Source organism: Panthera pardus, unplaced genomic scaffold (assembly GCF_024362965.1).
Source record: "Panthera pardus isolate Hobbes unplaced genomic scaffold, ASM2436296v1 HiC_scaffold_24, whole genome shotgun sequence".
Taxonomy (NCBI): domain Eukaryota; kingdom Metazoa; phylum Chordata; class Mammalia; order Carnivora; family Felidae; genus Panthera; species Panthera pardus.
Genome location: NW_026526810.1, coordinates 101302384 through 101314750, shown reverse-complemented (window position 1 = coordinate 101314750; position 12367 = coordinate 101302384). Strand labels below are relative to the sequence as shown.

Below are 12367 nucleotides of genomic sequence, written 5' to 3'. Positions count from 1 at the left end.
ATCTGCTTATCTGCAAACCTGTCAGTTTTGCTGGCAAAATAAATCCAGAATCTCACCACCTCTCACTACCTCCATTTCTACTTCCCATGCTGATGTCTCACTTGTATTACTCAAAGAGGCTTCTAATTGATACCCTTCTACCCTCCCCACTTTCTAGTTTATTTTCCCCACGGCAACCTGAGCGATCATCTTGAAATAGAAGTGAGATCATGTGACTCCTCTCCCATGACTTCCTTCACATCTAAAACTCAAAGTCCCTGGCCTCCCGGTTTACCAAATGCTGCCTCCTTTGTCCTTCTTTGTTCACATCGTTCCTCCAATGTGTAAGGTGCTCTCTCACCTTGGGGTCCCCCTCCCCCCATGGCTATCTGCATGGCCCACGTCTTCATTTCATGACTACCTCTGCTCAGATAGCACTTTCTCAAAGAGACCCAACTACTCTTTATTTTTCGTTGTAGCCCACATCACCACCTGACATTTTATAGAATATTTAAGGAGCTTTTCTTTGCTTACTGCTATATACCTAACTCCAAAACACAGCCTGGAACAAGGTGGGTGTTTGACAAATACTTGTAATGTGAATGAATATCTTGTTTGCTGCTGCCTGCATTAAGTGTTAACAAGTATAACAAGTGTAACAACTATGCAGAATAGGATGGACCCTTTTCTTCCTGGGCAGTAAATGAAAGCCTCATAGCAGGGCTAGCTTCACAGATGGTTCGCCTGTGTCATACAGAACTTTGCACTTAGAAGGGCCCTGTTCTTGGGCCCTGAAACAGAAGGGCTTCTGTTTCATGTTCTGCTGTCGCTCTCTCTAAATTCTTAATAGTTTTGAATAGGGAGCCCTGCATCCTTTTTTATTGTGCTATAATTCACACACCATACAGTTCACCATCTTAAAGTGTACAATTTAGTGTTTTTTAGTATATTTACAAAGTTGTGCAACCATCACCACTGGCTACTTCCAGGACATTCTCATCACCCCAGAAAGAAACCTCATACCCATTAGTAGTCATTCCCCATTTCCCACTCCTTCCCTGGCCATGGGTATATACCCCCTGGTTAATTTTGCCTATTCCAGATGTTTCATATAAGTGAGGTAAAAAAAAAAAAGTGACCTTTTGTGTCAGGTTTGTTTTGCTTAGTATGTTTTCAAGGTTCATCCATGCTGTAGCATGTATCAGGATATCATTCCTTTTACTGGCTGAGTAATATTCCTTTGTATCCATATATACCACTTTTTGTTTGTTGACTCACCAGTTACTGGATTTTGGGGTTGTTTCTACTTTTTGGCTATCATGAATAACATTGCTACAAATATTCGTGTACTAGTGCTTTCATTTTTCTTGGATATATACCAAAGAGTGGAATTGCTGGGTCATATTGTTAGTCTGTGTTTAACTCTTTGAGGAACTGCCAAGCTGTTTGCCACAGAGGCTGCACCATTTTATATTCCTTCCAGCAGTGTATGGGGGTTCCAGTTTCTCTACCTCTTCACAACACTTGTTATTTTCTGTTATTAATATGTTATTTTTCGATTATAGCCATCCTGGAGGATGTGAAGTACATTGTATTGTGGTTTTGCATTGCCCTAATGATGTATCTTTTTGTGTACCTATTGGCCATTTGTATATCCTCTTTGGAAAATGTCTATTCAAGTCCCTTGATTATCTAAAAATATTTTTTTTCTTTTGTCTTTTAATTTTTGAGTCATAAAAGTTCTTTATATATTTTGGATATTAGAGCCATATCAAATATGTGATTTGCAAATACTTCTTCTCATTTTATAGGTTGTCATTTTGCTTTCTTGAAAGTGTCCTTTGACACTTCTGTTTTGAATTTTGATGAATTCCAGTTCGTTAATTTAATTATTTTTGGTGGCTCGAGATATAGGTGTCTAAGAAACCTTTCCCTGATTCAAGGCCACTAAATTTATGCCTTTGTTTCCTTCTAAGAATTTTATAGCTTTAGTTCTTACATTTATGTCTTTGATCCATTTTGAATTAAGTTTTGTATATGGTGTGAGGCTGGTGTCCATATTCATTTTTTGTTCATGGATGTGCAATTATTCCAGCACCATTTGTTGAAAACATTAATCTTTCTTCATTGAGTTGCCTCATCATCCTTGTCAAAAAAACAATTGAGCATAGATGCATGGGTTTACTTTTGGAAACCTAGTTCCATTCCATTATTGTATATGTCTGTTCTTATAGCAGTATCTTGATTATGGTATAGCTTTATAAAACTGGGAGTTTTAAAACTGGGAAGTATGAGTCTTCCAATTACATTCTTGTATCTTGGTATTGTTTTGGCTATTCTGGGTCCCTTATGTTTCCATCTGAATTTTAGGGTCAGCTTATCAATTTCTGAAAAATTGGCAGTTAGAATTTTGATAGGAATTGAATCTATAGGTAAATTTAAGGAATATTGTCTTGTTAACAATATATCTTCCAATCCATAAACACGTAATGTCTATTTAAGTCTTCTTAATTTATTTAAATAATGTTTCGTAGTTTTGTGTATGAGTCATACACTTTTGTTATATTTTTCCCTAAATATTTTATTTTCTTTGATGCTGTTGTTGATGGAATTATTTTCTTGGTTTCATTTTCAGATGGCTCATAGATAGTATATAGAAATACAACTAATTTTATATTGATTTTATGTCCTGCATCCTTCTGAACTCCTTTATTAGCTATAACAGCTGTGTGTGTGTGTGTGTGTGTGTGTGTATGTGTGTGTGTGTGTGTTGTGAGGATTTCTCAGGAATTTCTATATACATGACATGTCACCCTCAAATGGAGATAGTTTTCATTCTTTTTCATTCTGGATGTCTTTTATTTCATTTTCTCGACAGTTTCCCTGGCTGGAACCTTCACTGCAATGTTGAATAGAAGTGGCAAGATGGTACATATTTATCTCTTCCCTGATCTTAGGGGGATAGCTTTCAGTATTTTACCATTAAGCATGTTATAGGCTCTGATTTTTTATGTTGTATTGGGCCCTACAAATGATGTAGCTGGTCTTGCCTCATAAAGGAGAGCACAGCTGAGCTGAGTATTAAAGGATAAGTAGGAGTTCCCCAGCATGTGAAGAGGAGAGAGAATACTAATTTGCAACATCACCAATGGGGAATGATTCTTAATATCAAAGTGATTGAGCATGGCAGGTATGTGGAGGTCAAATGAGGAGTGAAGGAAACAGACTGGAGAGGTAGGTGGAACTGAGCCATAGTTAGCCATAACAAGGCTTGCTGACTTGTTAAAGAGCTTTAATTTTATTGTGATTTTTTTTTTTTTTTTTTGCCTTGGATGCTATCCTATTTGATACACAATAGCAAAAAAATGGAATAAGGGGAAATGGGACTAGAAATTGAAGCAGGGAGGGCAATTCCTGGATTACTGCAATATTTGAGACAATGAATCTAATCTTGTCAGCCTTACCTGCGAACAGCCATTTTCTTGGTTTTGAAGACTTTATCTTCCTTCTTTCATTATTTTTCTTCAATGAAAAAACCTTTAGTAATAGAAACATAAACACTAAGTATCCGTATTTCAGAGTTATGCTAACATCAGTAATGGGGTTTACAATATATGTTTTGTTACTTATGGAAAATACATTTTTATATTTATGATCACCTGGAAAATTGAGATAAATGATTTTTATATGGTAAAGAAAAATGGGGCGTAGAACATTTCATTAGTCAATTTGGTAATAGTATTAATGATTCTAGGATATTTTGCATTTGCATTTTCTTAACCACCCTTATCCACATTAGACATTACCTGACACATTAACAAAATCAAAAGATATTCCTTTTCTCCCTCCCTCCCTCCTTTCTTTACTTTTCCCTCTCTACTCATCTCTTTTTTTTAATTATCAATTAATTAATTAATTCCTCAAAATTTATTTAGGACATTAGAGGCTGAACTAGATCTCTAACACATTCCTTGTCCTTTAAGAGCTTACAGACTTATGAGTGGCCCAAGTAAAGCAAGGCAGCCATATTTCAAAATGGAGTGTGATGTTATCCTTCCTTTACACGTCTGAATTTGTTGGATGACCATCTGACACAGCCTTGTCACTGTGGCCTTCGTTAAGATGAGCTTCTAGCCTCTGGTATGCCCATGAGAGTTTTAATAAATACTCTTGGAATGGATTGAAAGAACTAGAGTTAGAATTAGTAACTGAGTTTATAGAAACAATAAAAGGAACCAAAGAACAAAACCAACCAGATCCCCTAAGAGTCAGATGAACTGGAGTTTCTGCCTGATCACATATAGCTATAAATTCCTAGTCAATTCCCTAGATTCACAGATTTGGAAAGTGACGGGCCATCTGAGGGGAAACTCCTCTATCTTCCTTCAAATTATATAACACTAAATCCATGTCATTAAACAAATGATTCTAACCCTTTTTTTCCTTGCCTTTATTGGATTTCAAAGTTCAGTACACATTCAAATTATTCAATTTTGATATCACTTTTATGATCAAATGTCCTACTTTTGAAATGGAAAGCTCAGTTGGCCATGTTCCCTGTTAAGTTTAAGAAGCTTTTATCATTTAAATAAATTAAACCTTCCAGCATGGGCTCCACAGAACATAATGAAGCACAGAGAAGAAAAGCTTAAATGAAATAAACCTCTTTGCTGATAGAAACAGTACAGGCTATTGTGACTACCAATAAATGTGTGGCTGGAATCATAGTCTGATTCATGATTTTTCTTTTTCTTTTTTTTTTGTCCTTAATTTTTGTGGTGTCCATCAGCAATTTGATTTGCCATTGCACAAAAAGATTGACACAGAGTGCATCAAGTGCAAGGGTTCTAGGTTATTAATACTGAGAAAAAACACAAATAAAAAATTTTAAAAGCTGATTTAATACCATGTTAAGAATCATGTATATTTTTTTCTTTTACATTAATCCATACGTTGTTCTATGAACACTCAGATCCTTTTACATTTTCTAAAATAATTTCTTTGGGGGAATTAAAATGTTTTTTTCCTAGAGAAAAATCATTGTCATTTCTATGTAATAATTGGTTAAAATTAATCTATATAACTTACATATTTATTTAGCAGGAAATATTTTACTTTCTATAGGACACACTGCCCATATAGGAATCAACTGAATTATGAAATGCTTATTGTTTGTAGATTCTTTCAATTGCCAAAGACTAGTAAGCAAAAGTTTTAAAAATCTTAATGACAACATGCTTTTTAAAAAGGGATTAACTAAATAAAATTTACCCATCTTTCCATTCAGTTATAAAGCGAAACCATTTTATCATATGCATAATTAAAAACTTAAAGGTAAAAAGCACTTCTTAAAAAGAAAGATTCTGGGCACCTGGGTAGCTCGGTTAAGTCAGTTAAGTGGCTGACTTTGGCTCAGGTCATGATCTCACAGTCTGTGAGTTTGAGCCTTGCATCAGGCTCTATGCTGACAGCTCAGAGCCTAGAGCCTGCTTTGGATTCTGTGTGTCTCTCTCTCTGCCCCTCCCCCACTCGTGCTCTGCCTGTGTCTGTCTCTCAAAAATAAATAAATGTTAAAAAAAAAAAAAAGGAAAGATTCAACGGAATATATTTGAAAATGCTCATGCTTGTAATGTAGAATAATTACCATGCTATGTTTATTATAAAATGTAGTCTCCTTGGTAATAAAAATACATTGTTATTTAAATTTGGAGTTTAGGGTCATAAAGTTATCTTTAAAACTATGAGAACTTATAGAGAGGGTCTATTACATTTAATGTTTGTGAAAAACAGTGAGTTACTTCCATTAGGCACTCCTGCTCTTGTATTTTCTTGGTCTATAATGCATCCTTCATAACTTAAGACAAAACAAAAAGCTATCATACTTTACACATACAACATGGTTCAACCAGTGATGGTACCTCAGTAGATTATTAGTCTTGAAACCTTGTAAACATGACAAAATCATCTCTTCATTTTTTATTTCTCTGTTTTTAATTTTAGTGCCAAATACATTGTATTAAGAAAGTATGGCATTGGGGTGCTTGGGTGGCTCAGTCGGTAAAGCATCTGACTTCAGTTCAGGTCATGATCTCATGGCTCATGGTTTTAAACCCCGCATAGGGCTCTGTGCTAACAGCTCAGAGCCTGGAGCCTGCTTCAGATTTTGTACCTCCCTCTCTTTCTGACCCTGCCCCACTCATGCTCTGTGCTCACTCTCTCTCCCTTAAAAATGGATAAACATTAAAAAATTATAAAAAAAAAAGAAAGAAAGAAAGAAAGCACTGCATTGTCACCAGCTGGGAAATAAGTTCTTTTTTTTTTTTCAAATTTTTATTTAAATTTTAGTTAGTGAACATGCAGTGCGATATTGGTTTCAAGAGTAGAATTCAGTGATTCATCACTTACATACAACACCCAGTGGCCACCACAAGTGCCCCCCTTAGTACCCATCACCCATCTAACCCATCTCCCACCCACATCCCTCCATCAACCCTCAATTTGTTCTCTGTAAGAGTCTCTCATGGTTTATTTCCCTCTCTCTCTTTTTTGGAAAATAAGTTCTTAATGGATGTTATTGCATCCTTACAATGGAATCAAAGATAGGTTCTCATTCAAGTTCTTTAAAGATTGATTTGTGGGTCAAAGATTTGAATATGATTACAGTCAGCCAGCATTTGTTAACTATCTACTTGTGCCCAGTAGTGGGCTAGGTGCTGAGGATGCCAGGAGGTAGATGATGTAGTGTTTGCCTCCAAATGAGGAAATAAGAATAGACATTAATGATCAATTACAATAATACAAATAACATTGATTCATTGTGTAGAGAGTGAAAAATAATTTTAAAAGTAGGAAACCTTCCTATTTGTAGTATTTTCTATTCATAGACCTTCACAAACATACATTTACTGAGTGTATGAAGAGATTATTGAATTAACGAATAACATGTACTTATTGAGGACTTTCAATATGACAGACACTGTCATAAAGTCTGGAGATACAGCATGTAACAAAAGAGACAAAAATCTCTGCCCTCATAACCAAATGAATCCAGGTAGTAGTGGGATCAAGAATGGCATTTAAGTCCAGGGAAAATTACGTCCTTTGACTTGCCACCCCCTGTTTTTGGTAAAGATACTATATTTAATATAAGTAGAAGTTAGAAGAAAATACAAGAGCTGCCTTGAAGAGAGCAAGACGATACAAAATGACAGCATGTATTTTATTTTATTTATTTTTTTAATGTTTGAGAGAGAGTGCAAATGGGGAAGGGGCAGAGAGAGAGGGAGACAGAATCTGAAGCAGGCTCTGTGCTGATTTGGGGCTTGAACCCATGAAACATGAGATCATGACCTGAGCTGAAGTCGGACACTCAACTGACTGAGCCCCCAGGCACCCCGACAGCATGTATTTTAAAGGGAAGTAGAGTGAAGCAAGCCTGCTGGCTTTGCCTTTGAGAATGAGGAGCGCTTTGAGGTTGCCTCCCCTAACACCCTCCTGCCCAGCTGTCAGTTACTCAGCGAGCACAGAGCCCAATAGACTGCCTTCAGGGATGGTTCTCCATGGCAAATGCTCGGTGAGGGTTATCTGTTGGGTGTGAAACTGCTGTACCACCCCCTGCTTTACCCACTCAACTATCCACATCTCTGTGTCAAAATGACCTTACAGAGCTGCAGTAGAGTGTAATGGTTAGGACTGCTTGCAATCTGACTTCTTGGATTAGTATCCCGGCCACTTACTCCTTGTGACCTGGAAGGCAAACCACATCACTCTCTATGTCTTAGTTTGCTTTTCTGTAACATGAGAATACTAGGCCCTATATCAAATAGTAGTATGACAGTAGTTAATGAGATAATACATGTGTGAAAGTGACTTCTTTGCTATATGCGAACTTTTAATAATTATTTTTTTCAGTAAGTCATAATTTCCATTCTGAAGCCAAAAGAAATAAAAGAAATTTAATCTATTCAGTAACCTCTGTCTAACTCAGTAATTTTGTTTAAAGTTACCTCTGGCTTGTGGTGCCTGGGTGGCTGAGTCGGTTAAGTGTTTGACTCTTGATCTTGGCTCAGGTCACAATCTCACGGTTGGTGAGCTCAAGCCCTGTGTCAGGCTCTGCACTATAGTGCGGTCTCTAGACCCTCTGACATTCTCTCTGCACTATCAGAGAATTCCTGCTTGGAATTCTCACTCCTTCTCCTTCTGCCCCTACCCCACTCGTGATCTGTCTCTCCCTCTCAAAATAAAGAAATAAACTTAAGGAAAACAAAGTTACCTCTGGCTTAAAAGCCTAGTTATGGTTAAGTAGTTGATCAAATCCAAGTATTACTGTTTTGAGTTTGATTCCAGCTCAAATACTGTAGCTTGGGTAAGAAATTTCCTCATGACCCTCTCTTCCCAGCCCTCCTTCTGCACCTGCTTCTACTTTCCCTGGGCTCATGATTGCCTGTGGGCCTGATGCAAAGGGTAGGGGGCTCCACTTCAGCATCCAGGGCTTGTCTGTGAGATCTGGCGGGCTTGTGGTCACTCCTCAGAGCGTTGGCCTTTTCAGCTGGCCACACCCAACTACTGGGCACTATTTATTGTGTGGCATATTTAATGGTCTGAAAGGTCCTGGCAGCAAGTGTTCTACAGAGTGCTGTAACTTCTCCCACCTCATGGAGTATCTTCACCTCATCTGGCTTCCATGGGGCTGAGATAACAGTCGTCTACCTACTCTAGTTCCCGGGCCCACCGGGATCCTAGCCATGCCCATCCAGGCACACAGAAGTATGGGCAGAAACAAAGAGGGTGTATGCTTTTTTCCAGCATGTTGGTTGGCTCCAGAGAGCGAACGTGTGGGTCCTGCTGCTCTGCAAACTCCAGCAGAGAAGTTAGGGCCTATCTCAATGTTTCCAAGTGCCCCTAAAGCTCAAGGGCCTATGTCTAGTTCCTTGTCCTCTCCTATCCCCCTGGAGTGGTGGGGGGGGTGGGGGTTGGAGGGAAAGGAGCAACGTGCAGCACTTCAGATGCTAATATCCCAAACCTCTATTCTATTATATGTTCATAGTGGCAAAATCCACAACCTTGTTCTATCTCATTTGTCCCCTGATACAGACCAGCAGCCTGGCTCTGTGACAGGACTCCCTTTGTACAACGTAGTTTGGCATTTAGAGTCTCTGTTCTCAGCTTAACAGTAGGAGTCCAGACACTTTATCCTCGGTTTGTGTGGAGGGGCCAGCTGGTGGTCAGGGAAGCCGCAAAAGGCTTATTTTGTTGATGTTTTACATGGGCTTAAATCACTAAGCATTCTAAACTTGCTAAGCACACAATAATCGTAAGCAGTCATTAGCCATCATATTGAAATTTTAAAACATACAGCCAACAAATAAGATGCCACCAGATTCTCAGTTCCAGGGACACCAAATATTTCATTGTAATTTCTAAAAACTGTGAATTTCACACAGCAGTACACATGGACACTACAGAGATAGTAATGTTTTTGTCTATTACATATCAATAGCGTTGCTGAATTCAGCAAACAAAAGCACAGGGCATGCAGTTAAATTTAAATTTCAGGTAAACAATGAGTATGTTTTAAAATGTCAATATGTCCCATTCAGATAAATGATGTATGACTTTTCAGTATTAGTGTGTCCCAAATACTGCATGGAGGCCCTGTATTTCATCTAACATCCTCATGTGCGATTTACCTCCCTTCCCTCATTGAGAGTCTGAAATAGATCTTTTTATTGCAAATGTGAAGGTGACTCTCAGTTATTACATTGCACGAAGGCTATGGCTAAAGGCTAAGGAATTACCTTTATAAAAACAAACCAAAAGATCCGAGTTGAGTGGGAAGGAGGATGTGGTCAGTCATTTACATTTGTCCCCTCATGTCAGTTCCTGAAATGAAATTCAGCACATTTTCAATGAAATGGGATGAAATCAGAATGTGGTATTTGTGTTTCCATGTTTGGATCTATCTTGTCCTAAAGAGTGTTAGTATCTTGAAGGGTCAGCATAAGCTCTGTTTACTTAGGGAGCATAAGAAATATGTCAACCCTTTGAAAAGCTTTCAATTAAACTGCAAGAGCTTTGATGTCAGGCTTTCAGATTAGTATTACATCATTCAAAAAGACCCAATTTCATGTGCCACTAGGGAGGGAAAAATATACTGGTCTTTATAGACAGTTATTGAATTTAGAGAATATTTACTTTAAAATACAGATTATTACCACTTGATAAGCTGTATCTAGTGCATCAATTTCAATTTAGAAAGTATGCTCTTAGAGAATTCTATCTCCCTGACTTTTCTGTTCACAGTGACCATCAGTAGTATTGGTTTCTAGTATAAATCAATGTTTGTATGTTACTCTGGAAGCTTCAAGTGGTAATGGAAATGGTTTCAAATATACAGGATTTTATGAGAGTTCAATGGATATAACCAGAATATTTTGAGTGTCTACTATATGCCGTGTACTTCATATAGATCTCTAATCTAACCAATAAGTTAATGAGAGAGGGTGATGAGGTAAGTAATTTTGCCAGCCCCATAAAATTGTCTGATTCTGAGAGCACTGTATCTACTATAACTCCTTTCTGGATTTTTCTTACAGACCTCATCTGCAGTTATTTTGTTCTTCAGACGGAACCTGAGCAAAAAATCTCACACTCATTAAATTCACTTCTAATTCTGATAATATAAGTGGTAATTTCTTACAGGTGACCATTTTTACTTCTCTTGATGGAGTTACACATTCTTCCCAGTATTATTTTCAGAAGACATTTTTTTTTAATGTTTATTTATTTTTGAGACCGAGAGAGACACAGCATGAGCAGGGAAGGGGCAGAGAGAGAGGGAGACACAGAATCTGAAGCAGGCTCCAGGCTCTGAGCTGTCAGCACAGAGCCCGACGCGGGGCTTGAACTCATGAACTGTGAGATCATGACCTGAGCCGAAGTCGGACGCCCAACCGACTGAGCCACCCAGGCGCCCCTCAGAAGACATTTTAAATGAAATTTATGCTAACTTATTTGTGGTTACCTATCAAATAGCACATTAACTATGTATTTAATTCTATATTTAAAATTTACCTCAAAATACAAAAAAAACTAATTCAAAGGATACATGCACCCCTGTTTATTGCAGCATTATTTACAATAGCCAAATTATGAAAGCAGCTCAAGTGTCCATCGACTGATGAATGGATAAAGAAGATGTGATATATCTATAGAGTAAAATATTATTCTGCCATAAAAAAAAAGCATGAAATCTTGCCATTTGCAACAACATGGATGGAGCTAGAGAGTATAAAGCAAAATAAGTCAGTCAGAGAAAGACAAATACCATATGGTTTCACTCATATGTGGAATTTAAGAAACAAAACAAACAAAGGAAAGGAGAGAGACAGAGAGAGACAAACCTAGAAACCGACTTTAACTACAGAGAACAAACAGATAGTTCCCAGAGGGGAGGTGGGTAGGGGATGGAGGAAATAAGTGATGGGGATTAAGGAGGGCACTAGTCATGATGACTGAGCAATGTATACAATTGCCGAGTCACTACATTGTACACCTGAAACTAACAGAACATTTTACATGAACTATACCGGAATTTAAAAACTTAATAAAAAAAAACCTTCTGGAAATATGCACAGAAAAAGGTTAATGATACTTAGGTCTGAGGCAACCAACTGAAGTCTGAGTGGGAGAAACACTTTACGCTAAAATTGTTTATAATATTTCAAAAGGTAAGAAGATCCTGTATGTAGGTTGGAATAATGATAAGGGAAAAATGAATACTAACAATGAAAAACAAATTTTAAGAATATTGAAATCTGAAGAGTCCAGTCTCCCACCCGTGACAGTATTACATGGACAACATCCTTACTTCTGTTTGGATATTTTAGTGGTATTGAGGTTCACGAGTGTTCAAGGCAGTTTATTCTGTGAATAGATAGCAGTTTGAAATGAAGTCTGTATTGAATTGGTATTTGCCTCTCAGGAACTTTACTTACAGATCCTAGTTCTGCCCTCTGGAGCCACATAAATAAATTTAATCCCTCCTCTCACCCCACATAGGTGCTATGCTAGTAAACTAATGTTTTGGTACTTTTATATAGCCTAGAACTCATAATTTGACCCCCTAAGCAGAGGATGTTATTAAAAATGGTCTTGAATATATTCACATATGAAAAGAAACATACAAAAAATAATGATGCATTGTAAGGAAATTTAATATAGTTCCTTACACGCGTATGCATACACACATATAATAGACTAACATATATATTTACCTATTTTCTATTAAATGGGAGTATAAACTAAACAGCAGGCATCTCTATTCAGCTATTACATTCCCCCTTCCGTATGCAAGGGAGTAGGACTAAATAAGCTAAGTAAGCTTAGT

At 37.4% G+C, this 12367-nt stretch overlaps 1 protein-coding gene across 1 annotated transcript in view; it reads left to right on the top strand.

Moving 5' to 3' along the window:
- Nucleotides 1–12367, top strand: part of KCNH5 (potassium voltage-gated channel subfamily H member 5) — a 294649-nt gene that overhangs the window by 281086 nt on the left and 1196 nt on the right. The gene's annotated exons all lie outside the window — the stretch shown is intronic.